Source organism: Hyperoodon ampullatus (genome assembly GCF_949752795.1).
Source record: "Hyperoodon ampullatus genome assembly, chromosome: 12".
NCBI classification, from domain to species: Eukaryota; Metazoa; Chordata; class Mammalia; order Artiodactyla; family Ziphiidae; genus Hyperoodon; species Hyperoodon ampullatus.
The window spans coordinates 40,998,221-41,007,485 of NC_136925.1; the positions used below are offsets into that span (position 1 = coordinate 40,998,221).

Below are 9,265 nucleotides of genomic sequence, written 5' to 3' on the forward strand. Positions count from 1 at the left end.
AGCCACCTGTCATCTTATTACCATACCAGAAAGACACCTTTATCACCCTAGAGATTCTAAAGGTCTTAGAAGCTCTTGTGTCAGGAACTGGGAATTAAGACCAAGTATGATAACAACAGATCCTCCTATCACCCCTATCACTCAGGAACTTACAAGAGCTTTAGGAGCTCTGTGTCAGGAACTGAGAATTAAGACGGAATATGTATTTCTTATTATATCACAGTATCACAGAAGGGAATTTCCTCAATCTGATAAAAGTCATCAACAAAAAACTCATAGCTAATGGCATACTTAATGTCTGAAAGACTGAACACTTTCTCCCTAAGATCAGGAATAAAATAAGGATGTCCGCTCTCACTGCCACTATATTGTACTGGGGGTTCAGGCAAGAAAAGAGAAAAAGAAAAAGTTCTCCAGATTGGAAAGGAAGAAGTAAAACTGTCTGTATTCACAGATGATATGATAATCTATGTAGACAATCTGATGGAGTTTACAAAAAAAAAAAAAAAAAACTATTAGAATAAGTGACTTTGGCAAAGTTGCATGATAAGATTAATATACAACAAATTAATTGTATGTCTATATGCTAGCAGTGAACAACTGGAAACTGAAATTAAAAAAAACATTTTAATAGCACTGAAAACATAAATATTTAGGAATAAATCTAACGAAAAAATGTGCAAGATATATCACTAAAATCTAGGTATGTGCATGTATTCTGCAACTTGATTTTTCCTCTGAATATTTGTTTGTGAAATTCATGCATATTAATATGTGTAGCTCTAGTTCATTTCTTTTTCATTGTTATTTAGTACTCCATTGTTCCAACAAACCACAATTTACTTAACCATTTTCTAATTGATGGACATGCAGATTGTATTCAGACTTTTACTACAGCAATACTGCTATAAAGAGTCCCTATGTACATATATTAGAGTTTTTCTAAGGCATATACCTAGGAATGGAGTTGTTGTGTTGTAAGGCACATACATCAACTATTAAATATTGCTGAATTGCTCTCCAAAGTGGTCATACAAATTTGCCTTCCAACTGGGAGGCTATAAAAGTTCACCACACCTTTGTCACGATACTTGTTTCATCAGACCCTTAAACATTAGTCAGTGCCAGAGATGTGAAATGGTTGGAGTTTAAATCTGCATTTCCCTAATTAGTACTGAGGTTGTACATCTTTTCATATCTTCATTGATCATTTGGTTTTCCTTTCCTGAGAATTACCTATTCATATTTTTGTACATTTTTCTATTAGGTTATTTTTATTTATTTTGATTTGTAAGGGCTTTTTGTATATTCCAGATACCTTTGTCAGTTAAGCATTAGGAATAATTGTATTTTCAATCTCTTTATGGTGTTTTTTGATGATCAGAAGTGGTATTTTTTTATTTTAATTAAGTCAAATTCATAAATATTTTCCTTTATAGTTTGTGATTTTGTATTTTGTTTTAAATTTTTTGTTTTTCCATGAGGTCACAAAAATATTCTGTTTTCTTCTAAAAGTTTTAGCCTTTGGCTTTTCTTATTTAGGTCTTAAAGCCACTGGAACAGATTACTTGATTTGAGGTAAAGATCCAATTTTGTTTTTTTCCATACACGTAAAAAATCGTTCCAGCACCATTTATTGAATATATTCCACCCTTTTCTCTGCATTTTCACCTCTGTCATCTATAAAGTTTCTATTTACATGTGGGTTTGTTCTGGACTCTCTACATCTGTTCCACTGGTCTATTTACTTACTCCTGTGCCCATGTGTCTTTATCATTTAGTTTTATGCATCTGCTCCAATCTTTTACTACTACTTCTCCAAAATAGCTCTTATCACCATGATCTCCATATTGCCAAATTCCATGGTCAGTTTTCAACCCTTATTTTACTCAATGTCCACCGTTAAAAAATAATTTTAAAAGGTAAAATCATGACTCGCATACAAATATACAATGAACACGTCAATGATTTGATTTGATTTTTAAATTTTATTTATTTATTTTTGGCTGCGTTGGGTCTTTGTTGCTTTGTGCGGGCTTTCTCTAGTTGCGGCGAGTGGGGGCAACTCTTTTTTTTTTTTTTTTTTTTTTTGCGGTACGCGGGCCTCTCACTGTTGTGGCCTCTCCCGTTGCAGAGCACAGGCTCTGGACGCGCAGGCTCAGCGGCCATGGCTCACGGGCCTAGCCGCTCCGCGGCATGTGGGATCTTCCCGGACCAGGGCACGGACCCGCGTCCCCTGCATCGGCAGGCGGACTCTCAACCAGTGCGCCACCAGGGAAGCCCGTGGGCTACTCTTTTGTTGCGGTGTGTGGGCTTCTCATTGCGGTGGCTTCTCTTGTTGCGGAGCATGGGCTCTAGGCGCGTGGGCTTCAGTAGTTGTGGCTCGTGGGCTCTAGAGCTCAGGGTCAGCAGTTGTGGTGCACGGGCTTAGTTGCTCCGCGGCATGTGGGATCTTCCCAGACCAGGGCTCGAACCAGTGTCCCTTGCATTGGCAGGCGGATTCTTAACCACTGAGCTACCAGAGAAGCCCCTCTTTTAATCATTAATTAATGAGGGAACTAATAAGATGTTACAATCAGTTCAAAGAAGAATTCAATGAAGCCCAAGTATTAAAGCAATAAGGAATTCTAGAACAGATTTACGAATAGATGCAGAACTTTTCTATCCACAGGGTAATTGCATTCCACCAGTGCAATCAGTTGCATTCCACGGGATGCAATTCATTTCTGTGGACAAGAATCATTGGCTATGATCAGTTTTCCACAACTTAAAAAGTTATAAAATAGCTCAAAGACAATGAAAGATGAAGATAACCCTAAAGGGTATACTAGACAGACATTCTATTTGGCAGGTGGAGGGGTGGGGGGCGCTCATTTCAAAATCTTTCACAGTGTTTACTGGCACCACAATATCATATTGTCCTTCTTGAAACATCTTCCTTTGCTTCTGTGCCAGCCCAGTCTCTTGATTTTCCTATTACTTTGCCACTTTCTGTATCTCAGTCTCTTCGATCCTCCTCTTCTTCCCATTTTCTCTATATGTTGGAGTGCCCCAGGGCTCTGAGCTATCTCTTCTTTTTTTACACTCTCCCTAGTAGCATCATGTAGTCCAAGAGTTGGTAAACTACAGTCCATGGGCCAAATCTGGCCTGCCACTTCCTTCTACAAATAAAGTTTTATTGGGACATAGTCATGCTCATTCATTCATAGATTACCTACAGCTGCTTTCATACTACAGTGGCAGACTTAAGTAGCTATGACCGACTGTATGACCCACAAAGCCTAAAATATTTACTATCTGGCCCTTCTGTTTGCCCTTCTGCTGGCAAACAGAAAAAAGCATACCAACCGTGATCTAGTCCTATGGCTTTCAAAACTTACATTAATGACTCCCAAATTTATATGTCCAAGCTGACCTCACCCCAGCACTCCAGACTTGTTAATACCACTACCTTCTCCATGTCTCCATCACCTACCTAAAAGCCACCTCAAACTTACCATGGCCACCCTCAATCCTGCTTCTCTCCAGAACTTCCCACTTCAGTAAATGGCACCACTTTCACCCAGTTGCTTAGGCCAAAACCCTTGGTATCTTCTTTTACTCCTCTCCCGTTTTCACACTCCACATCCTTTTCCATCAGAAAATTCTAGTTGCTCTGCCTTTATAATAGAGCTTGATTCTGAACACTTTTCTCCACCCCCACTGCTAACCTCTTTATCCAAACCATCATCCCTTGTTAGATTATGCAACATCCTCCTAACTGGTCCCCTTGTTTCCTCCCTTGCCCCACACAGCAGGCAAGCGTTCCTGAAAAATATAATTCAAGTTGACACTTCCGGATGGGACCAAAGTGAGGTGGGGGCTGACACCTCCCGCAGCAACCATGGTGTATACTGGCTTCACAGTGCCTCTCATCATGATGAGTGTGTTCTAGGGCTTTCTTGGCTTCTTGGTGCCCTGGGTTCATCCCTAAGGGTCCCAACTGGGGAGTTATCATCATTATCATCACCATGTTGGTGACCTGTTCAGTTTGCTGCTATCCCTTTTGGCTGATTGCAGTTCTGGCCCAACTTAACCCTCTCTTTGGACCACAGTTGAAAAATGAAACCATCTGGTAGGTACCTCAAACATCATTGGCCTTGAGGAAGAAGACCTGCTCACCAGGGCTCAGTCATTGAGGTCACGAAGAGAACTCCTCTAGATGCAAAAGCACCTCCATACCCAGACCACCTTCCCTGACTTGCCCACCTTGGCCGTCAGCTCCCTTAAACATTCACACCACATTTGAATATCTTATTCTAGAATGAAGTATTTTTTCCTGTCTCCTTCTTTACATTTTGATGAATGATGTGCCTATTTAATCTACACTGTGCTGCTTCCACAAAATGTTTATGTACTCTTCCTAGATAGAAAGTGCCATTCTTCTGAGAAATAATGTTACTACCTCCTTGGATCCTGTGGATTTGAAGGTGGCTCCTGCCTGCTCACAACATGAAAATGAGGGAAGTGTTTGGAAACTGTTATACACAGTAAGACTGCAGTGGGGCAGTCAGTAGGAGAACATGTTCAGAGGGAAAATCTGTCTCACCAGAATTATACCAAAGTATATTTTCAGGATGAATTTCTTATTTCTGCCATCTTTTGGAATAAATAATTTTTCTGCTTTCTATGGGAAAAAAATATATATATATATAAAATTCAGATCATGACACTCCCTTGCTCAGCAGCTTCCTAGCACACTTAGAATAAAATCAAAGTCCTTCCATGACCCTGGCTGCTTCTCTGACTCCTCTCCTACCTCTCTTTCTCAACCACTCTTCACTCCAGCCACACTGGCCTCCTAGCTCATTCCTCTAACACAGCAAACACACCCCGGTCCCTGCACTTTACACTTGCTATTCCCTCTACCTCAAAACTTCTTCTTTTTTCCACTTTGACTTTCTGTTTATTTTTCAATTTAAGATTATGTCCCAAATAAAACAGCCACAACAATAAAACCAAACAGGGAATTCCCTGGTGGTCCAGTGGTTAGGACTCCACGCTCTCACTGCCAAAGGCCTGGGTTTGATTCCTGGTTGGGGAACTAAAATCCCACAAGCCGCAAAGCACGGCCAAAACCAAAAACAAAAAAACAACAGCAAAAAAAAAAAAAAAAAGAAAAAAAAATCACACCCCGCCTGCCACAGTCTGGAAACTTTCCTGTAACTTTTATTTTCCCTGCTTTACTGAGATATAATTGACATATAACGTTGTGTAATTTTAAGGTGTACAATGTGATGACTTGATATATGTATAAATGGCAGAATTATTACTGTAGTAAGGTTAGGAAACACATCCATCACCTCACATAGTTTTTTGGTGAAAACTTTTAAGATCTACTCTCTTAGCAACTTTCAAGTATACAATACAGTATTTTTAACTGTATTCATCATGCTGTACATTAGATCCCCATAATTTATTCATCTTATAACTGGTAATTTTACCCTTTGACCAGCTTCACCCATTTTCCCTACCCCTACCCCCACCCCCTGCCCCTGGTAACCACAAATCTAGTCTCTGTTTCTGAGTTCAATTTCCTCTACCTGAGACCTCTTTCCCCAAGAACCATATGGCCGCTTCCTTACTTCAGTCAGGTCACTGTTCAAATGTTGCCTCTTCTGAGAAGATTTCTCTGCTCCTCCTCAAGTATCAGTCTTCATCACTCTCTAGCCCCTTACCATGCCACCTTGTTTTATTTTTCTTCAACCTAATATATATATATATGACTACTATATCATATATATATATATATTATCACTACTATAGAATATAATCTCCATGAGGGCAGGAACTTTGACATATAGCAGGTGTGTTGAATGACTGAATACAGTAAGTATGTGTTGAATGACTGAGTGGACAGAATCCAAACATAGGGAATAATGAAACAAAATTTAAGCAGTTTCCTAAGAGCACCAGTTTCTCCACAAATGAATGGAAGAAAACCAAAAGGGCCTGGTTCAAACACTACCCACCACTCAGACAAGTCTTGGGTTCTCCTAAAGAGGAGCCCACTAACAGCACACTTTCCATCTTAGAAATACAGTGAGGTCATTTTAGCACAAATACAGTGCAGATGTATTTCTGCCAGTGGGTGGAAGGGACATGGGCAGATAGGGAGGGGATAAAGGAAGGGGCCTAAGAGAAAACAGTGTTCGTGCATCCTTCTAAATCTAAGAGTAGTTGTTAGATTGGGTGACTTAGGGTCCCTGGCATGTGAGAAAATACTCTGATGTTCTGTGGTCCCACAGCCTCCAGATCCCAGCCCTCATCCCAATGTGGACTGTCTTGTTCAATGTGGACCATCAACCATGCAAAGATAGATGGTTTCTGTTCTCATCACCTACCTACAGACTCCCCCAGCCCATTGCTCTCCCATAGCTCTAGCCCCTTATCCCAGCTCTCTACTGGACAACTCCACCCATCATGCCTCAGATTACCAGAATGACCTCTGTAAAATTCCCATGTAAATAGACCATGCCATCAGTAAAATCCTTCCATGGCCCCCTGGCTTTCAGAATTGTTTCATCTCCTCAGCATGGCCTCCAAGGCCTTCCAGGACTGGATCCCTGCTTACCTCTCAAGCATCACTTCCAGTCATGTCCCTCTTCTCCAGAATTGTAAGGTTCCATTGGATCCTGTGATGAGGGATGTTCATTCACACCACCATCCCTTTGCTCATGCTGTTCGTTCAGCCTAGAAATCCCCTCCACCTCCCCAACTTACTGGCTAAATCAATTAATTCTTCAGGACACAGCTCAGGTGCTGCTTGATGTCTGATCCTTGATGACAATTGAATGAAGTTCCAAGTCCTTTCTCCAGTTTAAAAAAGGTGGAGTCAGAACAATCACTTAGTACCTGTGTGATCCTGGGCAAGTCATTTAACCTCTCAAAGTCTTCTCTTGTAGGTAATAATAGTGCCAACTTGGTTATGAGTGTTAAACGAGATCAGTGTCTCCTCAATTTTAGGTCCAGCCATTGGTGATCATCTTCATGATAATTTCCATATCTACATATCATAATTTTATAAATATATTTTAAAATAAACTTTAAATTGACTAACTCTTTAAAACTAATTTTAATATGCTGTTTTAAATATGTTGTATGTATTAAGCAGAAGTTAGTGCTGGAAACAGAAACCTCTCTAGGTATTTTAAGAAGAGAGGGATAGGGCTTCCCTGGTGGCGCAGTGGTTGAGAGTCCGCCTGCCGATGCAGGGGACCCGGGTTCGTGCCCCGGTCCGGGAAGATCCCACATGCCGTGGAGCGGCTGGGCCCGCGAGCCATGGCCGCTGAGCCTGTGCATCTGGAGTCTGTGCCCCGCAACGGGAGAGGCCACAGCAGTGAGAGGCCCGCGTACCACAAAAAAAAAAAAGAAAAAAAAAGAAGAGAGGGATACAATAAAAGGGATTATATGCTTTCAATATTGTTGGAAGGGCTGGAGGAGGAGTCAGGGGCCACAGCTTGAATATTTGTTTCAAGGTCACACCACCATAGTTGCAGCCCAGAAGTCAGCAAGCTGCTGCAACTGCAGGTGCAGCTGCTGCCACCACTGCATCACGACTGCCTCATGCCCACTTGTTGGAGGAGGATTGAACTGGTAATGCTGCACAATTCCAAAAGATAATGGAGCCTATGTCATTGGCTATCTCACCTGATGTCCACTGAGAGAAGACAAATAAGAGATGAAGGAAGGGGTGGTGTAAGGAACAAAAATAATTCTGGTTTTTGATTACCTTCGCTGCTCTTATGATACTTTTTTTAAGATTTTTTTTTTGATGTGGACCATTTTTAAAGTCTTTATTGAATTTGTTACAACATTGCTTCTGTCTTATGTTTTGCTTTTTCGGCCACAAGGCACGTGGGATCTTAGCTCCCTGACCAGGGATCGAACCCACACCCTCTGCATTGGAAGGTGAGTCTTAACCACTGGACAACCAGGGAAGTCCCAATACTCTTCCTTGAAAAGGGCTTTTATTTCCTGACCCCCATCTTCCCTCTTCCTTCCCCCCCACCTCTATCCTGCTGCTTCCAACTCTCTTTCATTTCCTCAAGCAGCTATAATTGGTCATTTGCTGTGGAAGCCTGGGAGAAGGTTTAAGGGAGTGGATATTTGTAAGACTGGTCCTTCACTTAATAAATACGTGTTTTACTTGTGTCTGCTCTGTATGAGGAGGCAGCATGAGTAGAAGATATGATCCCTTACATAAAAACTTTAGATATAGAGATAGATAGACAGATAGATAGATAGAGATATATGCTATATGCCAGATACTGTGCTAAGACCTTAACGTTGGTTATCTCATTTACTTCTCACAGCTCTCTAAATCAATGCTGTTCTCATCTCTGTACTCAGATAAGAAAAATGAAACACCCAGAGAACAAGCAATCTGTTTAAGGTTGCCCAAGCTTGAGAGTTACAGAGCCAGGTTCCAACCCAGCCCTGTACACTCTAAAGCTACCACTCATGACCACAACACTGGCACTGCTTGTTACAAAACGTGTGGGTTTTGCAGAGTTACCGTTGAAATGACTGGAGCAGAAATCTGGTGACTTCAGACCACCAGTCCCCTCAACCTCCATAAGAAATGCCCACAAGTTACTGTGCAGTAAGCCCTGGAAGACAACCATTTGGCCCTGTGTTCAAGTCAAAGTCTTTAAAACTCAAAGGAGGAAGTAATTTCTTCTGGGTGGGGCCTTTGAGGAAAGGCCTCCAGAAGGATTTGACATTTGATTTCAGATTTGAAGGATAACTATATATTGCCAGGCAGAGGTGGGGTAGGGAGCATGCTCAGGTGGAGAAAATAGCCTGAGTAAAGATCCAGATGTAAAAACTCAGGACCTGTGTGAGGCCATAGTATGCAGCAGCACATCAGCAGATGGGATGGGAGCAGGCGTGTGTTGCACTCAGCCTCCTGCCTGGCACACAGGAAATACTGGGCATGTCTTCCTGAAGGGCCTTAGAACACACCGTAAGAGCTCTGTAGTCGGACTCCTGATCGTAAATATCTCCGCATTAAAAGCTGCGAGACCCCAGGAAAGTCACAGCTCTCTGGTGTCACTGCCTCATCAAAATGATTGAAAGTGACAGTCCTACTTCACCGGGCCATGGTAAGGGTCTAATGAGCTAAGTCCTGTAAAGTGCTCTAGTCATCGTTTCAGTTGCAAATAACAGCAAACCTAACTCAAACAAGCTTAAGTAAGGAACGGGCTTTTTGACTCATTATGGT

At 41.7% G+C, this 9,265-nt stretch overlaps 1 pseudogene across 1 annotated transcript; it reads left to right on the top strand.

Annotated features, from left to right (window-relative positions):
* Positions 1-3,883: 3,883 nt before the first annotated feature.
* On the top strand, positions 3,884-4,143 carry LOC307061441 (V-type proton ATPase subunit e 1-like; annotated as a pseudogene). The gene has a single exon. The product of its transcript is annotated as a V-type proton ATPase subunit e 1-like (transcript).
* Positions 4,144-9,265: the final 5,122 nt, after the last annotated feature.